Source organism: Platalea leucorodia (genome assembly GCF_965183815.1).
Source record: "Platalea leucorodia genome assembly, chromosome: 5".
NCBI classification, from domain to species: Eukaryota; Metazoa; Chordata; class Aves; order Pelecaniformes; family Threskiornithidae; genus Platalea; species Platalea leucorodia.
In genome coordinates, this window is record NC_138827.1 from 40,037,372 (window position 1) to 40,050,532 (window position 13,161).

Sequence of the window (13,161 nt, forward strand, 5' to 3'; positions counted from 1 at the left end):
AGTACACAACTGGATGCTTTCTACAGAACCTGGGATGACATACATGGTGCTGCCTACATACAAACGTGTAACAAGCACAATGAACACCTTGCAAACTGACAGAGGGATCAGGAGCTTGCTATTGCAATCAAGTTTGCCACACGGACAACATATGCCCCATAAATTTAGAAACAGAACCCTGTTTGGTGGAAGTTGTTATGATGATGTAACACTGGAAACCTAATAAGCAGCTTCAGATATGTAGAAATTGGGTTACACTGGAATCAACCAACCCAGAATACAGTCTCTAAATTCCCTGTGTTGTTTTGAATGTAACTGTATATCACCTGAAACTAAGTTATTATTCTATACTCAGTTTTTAGTCTGGTTCCCTAACAGTTTTTAATCCAGAATACCTATACAGAGGCAAAACAGAGCCCTCTCACTTCTTAGCCCTGCCCGTAAATAATGGTGCTCAGCTGCTCAGGCTGTATCATGTGCTACTGTTTCACATTATCACAATATTTACCAAGGGTCAAGTTCCATTTCTAGCTTAGTTTAAAAAAATAACAACAACAATGCTGCCAAATTCAATGGAAACAGAATTTGGACCATTTGAAACTTTTTCCTAGCCAATATACAAAGAAGGGGCAGCTTGGTAACTGCATGCACATAAAATATGTATAAGCATATCAGAGAAAACAGGGGTGAAGCACAGAGGAAAAAGAAAAATGAAGTTTCTGAACAGAAAAAAAGTTTTCTTCCTCAACACTTGGCAATTTGACTGGGAAAAAAATCTGATTCTTAATCAGTTCAGCAAAGCCATTAAGCATGGCTGAACTCTTCTCACATTCAAATGAACTGCTGGAAGCTGTGCCAGCGCCAAATGTTCTGAAAAAGTTTGCAATTTAGTTCTTCACTTGCCTGTGGAACCTTTCAGGACAAAGGGTCTACCACCACTGCATATGCAACACACTCCAAAAGAACAAACCTGAGCAATAAGGCTAACAACTACTTTACTTGCTTACTTTGGCAGTGAGCACATGTTGTTATCGTCTGCATTTACAAACTCCACTCCTGCAGACTGGCCTTGCTACGGACTCCACTGTTCCCACCCTCAGGTACAAGACAAAAGATCTTTAGGACAGATCAAGCCAAAGCAAAATGAAAGAGGCAGAAAAGCTTTAAGACAAAACAGTCTATTTACAGCTACATACAGCAGGAAAACCAGAAGAGAGAGGGAAAGAAGTGACCTACATTTCCTTCATCAACCACATGACAGAAGTGCTTTGAAAATTTTGCTTTTAGGAAATGGATAGTGTAAAAAAATGTCTTCACAAGTACTATAATATTTAATCTGGTAGGCTGTTACACAACAAAACGTAGGAAACCCTGCAATTCACTACAAGCACAAGTTATACATACAAGATGTTTATGTTATAGCCCTATTCACCTCAAATACCTCCTACCAGATCGACCCCTCTCTCCCCATCTGCCCTTGTTGTTTAAGTCTTCATCTTTGTGCAAATTTTTGGAAGTTATTTTCAAGGAATGGTAACTTTCATTGATGTGCAGTAACTAACAGTGAAGATTAACTACTGCATTTTCCTGTCATTCAATTCCACCATAATACTGCCATATTATATGCAGAAAAACAGGTTAAGCGGTTAGCCCAAATAACTAGGAACTAACCAAATAACTAGATCACAAAACTAACTCCTGAATCTCAGCGCTCTGTTAGCAATGATGATGTGCTCCTTTATGCCATATGCTCCCAGCAAAGGAAATCTATAATGTCAGGAACCTAAGAAAAATATAAAAGCACTTCTTTTCCTTCCTCAAGGAATCTTAAAAAAAATGGTGAACCCACAATCTCACTTTTTGTATCAGATGATCTGCAGAAAAAAAAAAAAAAAACTTTCAGATAACTACCAGATCAGCTGAAAGGTAATTGCAGGCTCTGCCATCTCTCAAATCAATTCAAATGAAGGTTTGTTTCAATAATACTAAGTTCTTCATCTTTCATCAGATTTTACTACATTTCAAGTAATGCTAATGTTTATCTGCATAATAAGCTTGACTTTACAGCTGTATTCATTTGCATCTGTTTACCAACAACAGGCATGTATTAGAGCCTGCATATAAGTCAACCATTACTGTATAAACTGAGGGTTCACGGATTGGGTTTTATTACACATTTTGGCTTCCTAATAATCAGACAAGCCCTACTTTCATTCAGATAAAAGGCACATTTAATGCAGAAAGATGTCACCTGGAATAGAGAAGCTTTCAGAACACCTCAAGGTAAGGTGTTGGGTAAGGGCTGCAGTAGGACACACAATATTGACTTCATGCTCTTTTCATACTCATTCAGTCACAGAGAAGAATTTAAGAAAGGGATGCAAACACACTCCCACATCCATTTTGAATACTTACATTGCTGCCAGACTCTATCACCACATTTCATGACAAAACAAAATCCCTTTCCAGCATTTTTTTGCTCATAGCAAAAAAAAGAAGAAAAAAAAAAAAGTGCCTGACTTGATACATGTAATTAAGCCATTCTCCTGAGTAGTGTAAGTCCTCTCTTGACCCTTCTCCATATGCACAAGATCTGTGTGGAAACTGTAGTAGCATAAACAGTCCTGCACTAATAATTAACCACTAAAAGAAAGCAGTTAGTCATCACAATCTGTCTTAACCGTCACCATTCTGAGGCTGTCCTAGCCAGAAACATATTCTTTCTAGAGCATCCTTACTGACATCTGACAACACCTTCCTCTCCGCTGGCTGATCTTACAGACATATAACCCTTTAATCTCTCCCTACTAGTCCTTGGAAACTATCTCAATTTCTTTCCAGTCCAGCTGGAAATTCTTATTGGAATTATGGGGTTTTTTGTATGGGTTTCTTACCGATATTGTCAAGAAAATACACAGAGCTTGAAAGTCAGGCATGGAGCTCCAGCAACCCTACAAAAAGATGAAGTAGACAAGACAACAGAAAATGTGGAGCTGCTCCTTTGCTTCCCTCTTCTTCCCCCAAAACAAAATCTGTTGCAGCAATGAAGAGCTTGGTGTCATACTGGTTGGAAGTCACTGTCTATGAGCAAGTACTCATACCTTTGAACACTGTGAGAACCAATGTAACTTCTCAGAAAACAGGGATTAGTGTTATATGTAGACTCCTTCAAGATACAGCTAAAGCTGACTGAGATGAGAGAAGCGAATGAAATTCAGATGTTATTGGATGCTATTCTTCCACTTCCCAACACCTCTAAATGACAGCCAAATGTGTGGGAAGAATTTAAAAAAATGCCTTTTGAAGTTGTCAACATCAGTAGTCATCAGCTAAAAGGAAGAAAAAAAATTCCTATAAGCAACTTGAATCATACTTCTGGTATGACAAACTAAATACTGCCATACTGCCAACTTCAACTCCTGCATTGATTTGAAGACAATGAGCAACCAAATATGAAAATCGGGTAAAGAAAACATTGACATCTGAGTAACTAGTCACTCTTCTAAAAATATTTAATTGTTATGTGCTTATAATCAATGCCACAACTGAAAAGCCGAATCCCAGAGTTCAACCCCAACATAAGTTATTTGCTTCAGTGGGTGCAGGAAAATAGCCAGAATCTCAGTAACTCAGAAACAGTCTTTTTTTTTTTTTTTTTTCTTCAGACTCTGAGGATTGCCTAATAGCTCTCTATAGCACTGCTTCAATAAAGAACCTTTAAGCAGATATCCTGTAATCTTTAGCTGTTGATTCTATGAAAACCTCCATCTTTCTACTAACAATTGTACGTTATCTCCTCTCATCATTGTTGCCGTAAAGAATCCTGCAACATACAGACCTTGATGGACTAAGCCATATTAAGCATCTGCTTTCTCCAAGCCTTTGGCATCCTCACAGACATATCAGTCACAACTATAAATTAGTTGTGATAGCTTTAACAAAATTTAAGCGTAGATACAACAGTATTATCAGAGATGCCCAAATCCTCACCGTCATTCAACTATCATGTAGATATTCTTACAGTGATGGAAACTGCTGAATGGCCCTGAAGCAGCTTTGTGCTACTCCACACTTTCATAAATGTACTTATGGGAAAAACATTAGGACACGTTGCCAGTACTTGATGTATGAAAGTACATTTGTTTGTTTATTTTAAAGTTACCTTTGTTGGGGACATTTTCAAAACCATCTCCTTTCTACTACATTGAAAGAGTGATCCCGAGAAGAACAATCTTCTCAGTAGTGCCAATGCCAAATCAGAGTGAAGACAATAGAGGCTCAAAGGGAGCTTGAGAAACTGAAAACGTACCAAGCTGTGGCATAGTTGCTTACACAGACAGAACTGCTATAAAGAGACCAGATGGGATCAAATGCCTTCTTCAGTTTGTGTCTTTGAAATCTCTCCATCTATGTAGATTTAAGAAACACACTACTACTTAAGTATGAAGGTGCAAGTTTGAGCATGCTAGACATACTGTGTTTAAGTACATGTACTGCAGACTGATGTTATTTGTACTGTAAACTAGAGTAAAAGACCCAGTGATTTTATCCTCCAGCACCTTCTGCTTCACACACACACTCCTACTACATTCCTAAGGCCATTCCACCCTTCTGTCTACAGCTGCACACCACCATGGCCATGACTCATTCAAACACCAGTGGAAACAAGTGCAAACTGCTATGACTAACTGCGTAATGACCTGCAGTTCACACAAGAACAGCAGGGTCTCTTCAGTAACCAAAACTCAAGAAAAGATACAATGTACTTTTCTCTGCAGTAAATGAAATCTCAATTCATTCATCATTGTTCAGAATGCCCCTGCAGAGATAATGTTACAGCCATTTACTTTCACCACTTCAATCTTCTGCACCTCCCCACTTGCTCCATTTTACCTATCACAGCAGAAAATCTACCCCATTTTTTCTACCTTTTCCAAATCTGTTTCTGCTTCTGCACCACATACAGTACTGGTCTCTACAACCTGTTCAAAAGCTCAGACTAGGCACCCCCATCCTTTTTCCCTTTATTTTCCTTAACGTTTAGGAGTCCCAGAGCCAAAACTCTGTTCTTCAAAGCCCTTCTTAAATCTTCTATTCTCAAGACTGTTACAATGTCGCGAAAGTAGTGGCTGGGCCGCAAGACTGTTGCTTATCCAAAATGGTCACTGTTTCTACAAACTCCTCTATATATGTGCTGCTGTCTGTCAACTTACACCTTCAGCTGGCAACTCTTTACAGTCACTGCTTTCGTTGCTGTAGTTATTGAGAATCTAGCTCTGCAAATTTTTAAGTGTTCAAAAATAATTTAACCTTGGAAAATGAATATGCACATTCCCAAGAGACTGACAAATGCTCAGTAGAACCACAGACTCCATCAATCCATCTGAAATTCATGTAAATCTAGGTACAGTTTATTCACAAAGCATGGCTGTCACTTGGCTTATGTGTCTTTCAGAAACGTGTATTTGGACTGAAGCATAGGAAAGTGAATCCTTTGCTTTAGTACTGAATAAGATGAAGGTGGGAGGAAGAACTGTCCTCCCTGTCTATTTCTTTAGCCCAGTTTAAGAAGCTTGTTACATCAAATGCCTCTCTACATTGGATATTGCACATGAGCATTAGGAATATATCCCCCTATGTGACATTTAACTACACTGGGGATATTCTACTCAATTTCACTGATTTCCTCCTAACTAACAGAAATTTATAATCCTGTATTACAGTTGATCACTCATCTCCCCTCCCCACCTCCCATCATCAAAATAAGATTGTATTTTGACAAGTTTGCACCGGTGAGCTGTAACAAGCTCAGAACACAACTCCGAGAACACGCAACCTTAGCACAAAAAAGTGGCAAAAAGTGGGCGCAGAAGTACTGTTCCTTTCTTGGAGCTGGTTAGCAAATGTTAGGGACACTTGATGTTAATTTCACGTGTCTGTATGTTTCTGTGCTAAGTGAACTGGTTTCTGCAGTAGTAGTTGAAATTCTTCAGATGTGGAAGTGTCAAATTATCTTATTACCAGAACAGACATGAAAAATCCACTAGCTCTACTCTTTTTTTTCAGCTACAGAACAGAAAGCCTGAAAATCCTTTAAGAAGAACAAATTCTGAAGTGTAACAAAGCAGTTCCAAGGTATTAAGAAGGATAACAAGGGCATGGAAGAAGAGGAGTTGTGAAGAACTGACTGCAGCTTCTGTAATACTTTCAGAGGCCAGCAGGTACCTTGCAACCTATCATAAAAATACATATCAGACTGCAGCATGGGAGAAATTGCAATGCAGGATACCTTTTGCTGACAAACACTTCTTGCTGAAAGGAAGAAGTACAGCTACAAATGGTAGTTTCACCCAGAAGGTGACAGATTATGGGTGCCTGGCAGCATATATGTAGTTGGTAAAACTTTTGATACAGAAATGGTCTGTCATAATCTAAAAATATAAGGACAGTTGTGCTAGTACAATATTGTCATGATCTCTTCTGATTTACCATGTTTTTAAAAAGAAGGCCTCTAAAATGATTGCTGCCCTGATTAAGAAAAGCGTTTACTAGAAGTAAGCACCTAAGTGCAGGTGAGAAAAAAGGTATTTTAAAATCGCAGTTGCCTTTTTGCTACGTGCTTTCTACCTGTCTTCATTCAGGGACTGAAAAGAAAACAGTTACTTTCACATTTATCTGCAGGATTGTTGGTTGTTAGCCATAGGTGCCAAGATACTGCTGTTATGCCCTGCAGTAGTCATGGAAAGTGGATCTTTATTTAAAGCATAAAAGGGGTAGAAAGGAAAACAAATGGCCACATGTGGACAAGCAGGCAAGCTGAGGAAGCAATACAGTACTTGGTACAAGTGAATAGGGCTCTCCAGAATCTTCACAAAACAGACCAAGAAACAGCAGAACTAGAAGAGAAACTTTGGGTATGATGGAGGGGTAAGTCAAGAAACTTTCCATTACATAGTGTCCTCTGCCCAAAGAAGAAACAGCCTGAAAAGATACAAGTTTTCAGGAAGTTTAAAAAACAAAAAACAAAACCAAACATACACTCATTTTGTTTGGGCTTTGATGAATTTGGGCCCAAGTTTACGTGGCAAGTCATTCATTAACAATAAGGTCCCGATCCCACAATTAATTTCAAACAATGATACAACTGTGCCCATCCCATACGGTACTTCATTTCCTCTGCTCAGAAGTTGAAGGACTGGGGTTTAATTAATCTCCAATACTGGAGAACTGGTCTCTCTTTTTGAGACATTTTGTCCTGTTCCCCCAAGATCCCCCATGTGCAGGTATTTGATAATTGTCACCTGTGGCCAGGTTTCCAAAATCCCCATAAAAAGCAAGAAGTGAAGCTTTGGTTCTGCAGGTCTCTGTCAAGCAAGCAAAGACAGCAGAATCACAGAATCATAGAATCATCAAGGTTGCTTCATACAACTGAGATGGAAAGTAGTGTAAACATTAAATGACTGTAAGGAGTCAACACAGCTTGTGCTTCTGCCTGATCAGATTGACATTAAATCATAGAATCACAGAATCGTTTAGGTTGGAAAAGACCCTTAAGATCATCAAGTCCAACCATTAACCTAGCGCTGCCAAGTCCATCTATACCATGTCTTCAAGCACCGTATCTATCCATTCTTTAAATACCTCCAGGGATGGAGACTCAACCACTTCCCTGGGCAGCCTGTTCCAATGCCTGACCACCCTCTTGGTGAAGAAGTTTTTCCTAATATCCAACCTAAACCTCCCCTGGCGCAGCTTGAGGCCGTTTCCTCTCATCCTATCACTCGTTACTAGGGAGAAGAGACCGACCCCCACCTCACTACAGCCTCCTTTCAGGTAGTGGTAGAGAGCAACAAGGTCTCCCCTCAGCCTCCTCTTCTCCAGGCTAAACAACCCCAGTTCCCTCAGCCGCTCCTCACAAGACTTGTGCTCTAGACCCTTCACCAACTTCATTGCCCTCCTCTGGACACGCTCCAGCACCTCAGTGTCCTTCTTGTACTGAGGGGCCCAAAACTGAACACAGTACTCGAGGTGCGGCCTCACCAGTGCCAAGTACAGGGGGACAATCACCTCCCTGGTCCTGCTCGCCACACCATTCCTGATACAAGCCAGGATGCCATTGGCCCTCTTGGCCACCTGAGCACACGGCTGGCTCATGGTCAGGCGGCTGTCAACCAACACCCCCAGGTCCTTTTCCGCCAGGCAGCTCTCCAGCCACTCCTCCCCAAGCCTGTAGCGCTGCATGGGGTTGTTGTGACCCAAGTGCAGGACCCGGCACTGAGCCTTGTTGAATCTCCTACAGTTGGCCCCAGCCCATCAATCCAGCCTGTCCAGGTCCCTCTGCAGGGCCTTCCTACCCTCCAGCAGATCGACACTTCCACCCAACTTGGTGTCATCTGCAAACTTACTGAGGGTGCACTCAAGCCCCTCATCCAGATCATCAATGAAGATATTGAACAGGACCGGCCCCAGTACTGAGCCCTGGGGAACACCACTCGTGACCGGCCACCAACTGGATTTGACTCCATTCACCACCACTCTCTGCGCTCGGCCATTCAGCCAGTTTTTAACCCAGCAGAGAGTGCACTTATCCAAGCCGTGAGCAGCCAGCTTCTCCAGGAGAATGCTGTGGGAGACAGCGTCAAAGGCCTTACTAAAGTCCAAGTAGACAACATCCACAGCCTTCCCCTCATCCACTAAGCGGGTCACCTTGTCATAGAAGGAGACCAGGTTAGTGAAACAGGATCTCCCTTTCATAAACCCATGCTGGCTGGGCCTGATCCCTCGGTTGTCCCGCACTTGCTCCATAATGGCACTCAGGATGATCTGCTCCATGACCTTCCCCGGCACCGAGGTGAGGCTGACAGGCCTGTAGTTCCCCAGATCCTCCTTCCAACCCTTCTTGTAGAGGGGCATCACGTTTGCTAGCTAGAAGTGAGCATCAAATGGGAACAAAGGGGTGCAGTGTTGAGTAGAACTTCACAACTGAAGAATCTGACCCCAACAACAGATGGAGGGGCTGGAAAGGAAAGGCAGAGAAGACAAACCAGAAATGACCCCCAAAAGTTAAAGGATAAGAGGATTTGATACTAAATGCAAGCAGAGAACATTAGCTATTCTCTGCTTATACAACAGAGCATTCCTTCTACCACAAACATCTACCAGCTTTAGGGGGTAGCTCTGCTCTACCTCTGAGACAGCAGAGGTCAGATTTGCAGGTGCATGTGAGAACAGGACAGATCAACAGAAAGAATGGGAAATTCTGGGACAGAAAGCATGAAGCTTTGGCAACATCTAAGGAATCCTTCCTTTTGAAAAAACATTTATGTGTGCATGGAAGAAGTCAATGAGACATTCAGTAGCCCTAAATTCACCATACTTGTCTTATCCCTATTAAAAAACACAACCGCAAACTCACAAACAGTCTGGTTCAGGTTTTTTGGAAAACAAAACTCATACTAAGAGGAAGTTTCAGGCATTACACCAAAACCGTAACTATTTTTATATAAAAAGTTCTGTGGTTTTACAAAAATTTCCTCCCCACCTTACCCTAAAATTTAAAGGGAACCAAAGGTATTGATCTTCTTCCTGCTAATGTTACAAATATTTTCATTCCTGAAGAACCACACTGCATTCTACAAACCCAACAAATATTATTATTTACTTTTTGTCACACAGGAAACATGTAAAATACTTATTTTGCTTGACATATTCAAATCGTAACTTGATAAAACTTTATTTTTATTTTAATTTTCAAAGTGCACCTAAGCGTACGCTCTAAGTGCACACACAGTATTCATAGAAAAAAGTAACACATATTCAAACTAAAATTATCCAACAAATAACATTTTCAAAATCACTAGGCTAGAACAAAATAAATGCCGTCTAAATACCTGACCCACCACATTCTCAGAACCCAAAGCAAAACAGAATTTGCAGCATCTGGAGAAGCAAAACAGGCTGCAAATTCTGGCAAGGAAGAAGCAAATCCCTGAATAGTGTGCTCCTCACCAAGTACTGCCTTGTCAGCTCTTTTCCCTTATCAATCAACTGTCAATTCAAGGACTTCAGGAGGTCTCATCTATTGTAGTAATACCACTAAGAGGAACGGAAAAGTTTCAGGAACCCAGACTACAGTCATTAATGGCTTTATACCTCAAGACTAACACCTTGCTAACTTCCAAAGGTACTGCCTTCCAAGGACAAGGTCCTGCAGAGGACAGTGAGCCTGCTTAACTTTATACTGATGAAGTTACCCTATTAATGTCAGTGGTACTGGTCAAGTTTAAAATTGAACATTTTTTTTTTTCTGTACAGTTATACAAGATGAGACAAGTAGGCAAGTCTCACCCAGCTAAACATGCAGAGCCTTGAAGATCAGAAATGTTGAAGAGTACAGAACATCCTAAATGACCAGATAAACTAATCTGCTCTAGAATAACTCTCTGCTGCAGCAACAGAAAGTCCAATGCTAGATAATAGCACTTTATCTGAAATAATAGGGAAAAAAGCTGACATAGAAAAACAAGAGGAAAAAAAAGTCTGCTGACCAGTACTCAAACTACGAGTCTGAAGTCTAGCTAAATATACACTTAGATATACCTATCATACCTTCAGAACTACAGAAACTAAGTGTATTCTTAGCATCTGTATGTAGATGCTTAGGGTTAATCTATAAAATAGATTTTAGTTTACATGACATTTGCCACATTTTGATCTTTTGCAACAGGGTTCAGTGAGCACTGGAAGACGACAGAACTACTGGTTTGCCCATTTCCTCAGTGAAAGAACCACGCTATAATCACAACCTGCCCCTCTGCCCCTCCCCACAACCATCAGATTCAATTTTTCTTTTTTTTTTCCTAATTTTGCCTAAATCATGTTAAAAAAAAAATGCTGGATATGAACAGTTCACGTCTGAGATTTTGGTAGAGTAAAAAGAAGCTGTTATGCCTTACCTACCTACAAAAAGGAATAGTTTGTAGCCACATCAATAAAAGGAGAAGTAGTGTTGCAGCTACAACTGCATTCAGGACTTTCAATGCAGCCAAGAATTTACAGGGCTTGAAAACACAGAATCAAGACAGGAGAAAAGGAGAAAATATTAAAATTAAAGCTCTGTAGTTACAACTCTATGCTTCTAAATATATAGACAGTTAAAAGTAAAGCTTTAAAAACAGAGGGGGAGGGGAAAATCTAATTCTGACCAGCTGGTAGGTCAGAATCTCTCATGAACAGTGATACAACAAAGCATCCGGGGCATTATATATAATTTAGAGGAACGTACAACGTATTGTGATTCCAAGCCAGTTCCAACAGTACAGCCCTACTGTTTATCAGTGACTCTATTTCTGAAATGTCAGTATAGACAAAGAATGGAATTTGAACAAAAAATCTTCTTTGCAAGTGTGAACAGATGAAATGGTTACTGGAAAGACAGCTAGTAAACAAGAATTAAACCCAGCATATATTCACAAACATCCTGTATAATGCAAAACAGCCAGTGCAAATTAATGTCAACTTTGTTTGAAGGCTTTAATTAGCATGAAAACTTAGAGCGATCATTTCTGGCAGATGGTGTGCTTCAACACTTCCTAGGGGAAGGCTCAGCAGAGGGAAGATAGTGATTTAATGGAGACGTGTGACCATATAGTTTCTTCTAAAATATCCAAAGCTCTACTCTTCAGAGAATCCCACACTACACATACAGGGTAAAGACAAAATTAACTCATCTTTCTTTCCATCAAATGCTAAAATTTCTCATACACATACTTTTAACAGTCAAGTATCTTTACTAAAAAGTCTGAGTTCAAGAAGAAACACTATGAATATCCTAACCACGGTAAAAGTCTTTGTTGATGTTTATTCTATACTAAGTACTGAAGAATACATGCAGCAGCACCCATGACTATGGAATGGATTTTTGTGTGTCTTGTAAAAGCACTAATTTCAACTCAAAACCCTAACTGAAGGAAAAACCTTCAGAATGTGTCTTATGCTCCTTTTTCTTCTTCTTTCCCTGGTATGTGGATTGACTTACCAATAATGGACAGCATATATGGAGCCCTATTGAAATTCAATCAAAATATAAGCCTTGCATGAGAAACATGTCTTTTGGAATCAGACTGTTAGTTTTTATGAAACTGTTAGATTTTTTTTTTTTTATGAGAAAGTTTAGGAACACAGAATAGTATAGCTGTCAGCTGCCAGACAATCCAAGAAGCAATTACTTGTTCCGCTATCTCTTGCAATCACACTGCCTTGTGAAACAGAGAGCACAGTATCAATACTGGAATCTAGTTTTGCTTTGGAATACTTGCAAAAGATTCTCTGCAAAAATCTTTACTCCATTCCATCCTCTTAACAACCCCCAGAAATCCCTTGCACCTCTACAATGAAGAAACATTTAAGCATGTTTGTACCAGAGCCAGTACCAGACCCACAGAGGCAACTACTATCTTAACCCAAGACTACATGGGTACTGTTGACATCCAACTGAAATGGTGTAGTGTTGAGATTGGTCTTTGACAGCAGCCTTCATCACTACATTCAAACTTGCTGTGATAGCGCTAGTTCTGCATTGCTTTTAGGTCTTGTTTATCTGAGGGATACTTGGCTGGATTAATGAAAAAGCATGAATATACCACAAGTCTGTTAAACTGGAATGCCAGTCAGGGAGAATGGTAATCATCCAAGTGCACAGGTAGTTCCAAGTGACACCATTTCTTCTGTTAATCCAGTGCAAGTTCAAGTTTGTGCTTTTAACAACTTGAGGTTATTTCTCATCACCTCTCTGATTTTTGCCCAAATGTAGGTACATGACAAATCTTCCTCATCTTCTACAGCCTTGTGATGTGCTTGGTCACAGAAAAACTGAAGTGAGTTTGACATTTCCAATACTCATTTATTTGAAATGAAATATGCCTGGTAAGACCTATGCAGAGTTTAAAATTATGCAAATAATTGAGCTAGCATTGCCTGTGAAAACCAGGAAAGTATTGGGGCCAGGGGGGAAGAACCACTTACCCTTCCCAAAACACTAGAATAGAGAAACAAGAATTATTCTACTTTCCTAGGAGAGATACTAGTCAAGATAGCTGCACAAGACCATGAGTATCAGCATAGTGAAATGAAGCATTTGATATAGCAAACACAGCTGGGTAC

General features: G+C 40.2%; 1 protein-coding gene across 1 annotated transcript in view; it reads right to left on the reverse strand.

Annotated features, from left to right (window-relative positions):
• Positions 1-13,161, reverse strand: part of BCAR3 (BCAR3 adaptor protein, NSP family member) — a gene marked incomplete at its 3' end in the record, with an annotated part of 120,607 nt that overhangs the window by 39,131 nt on the left and 68,315 nt on the right.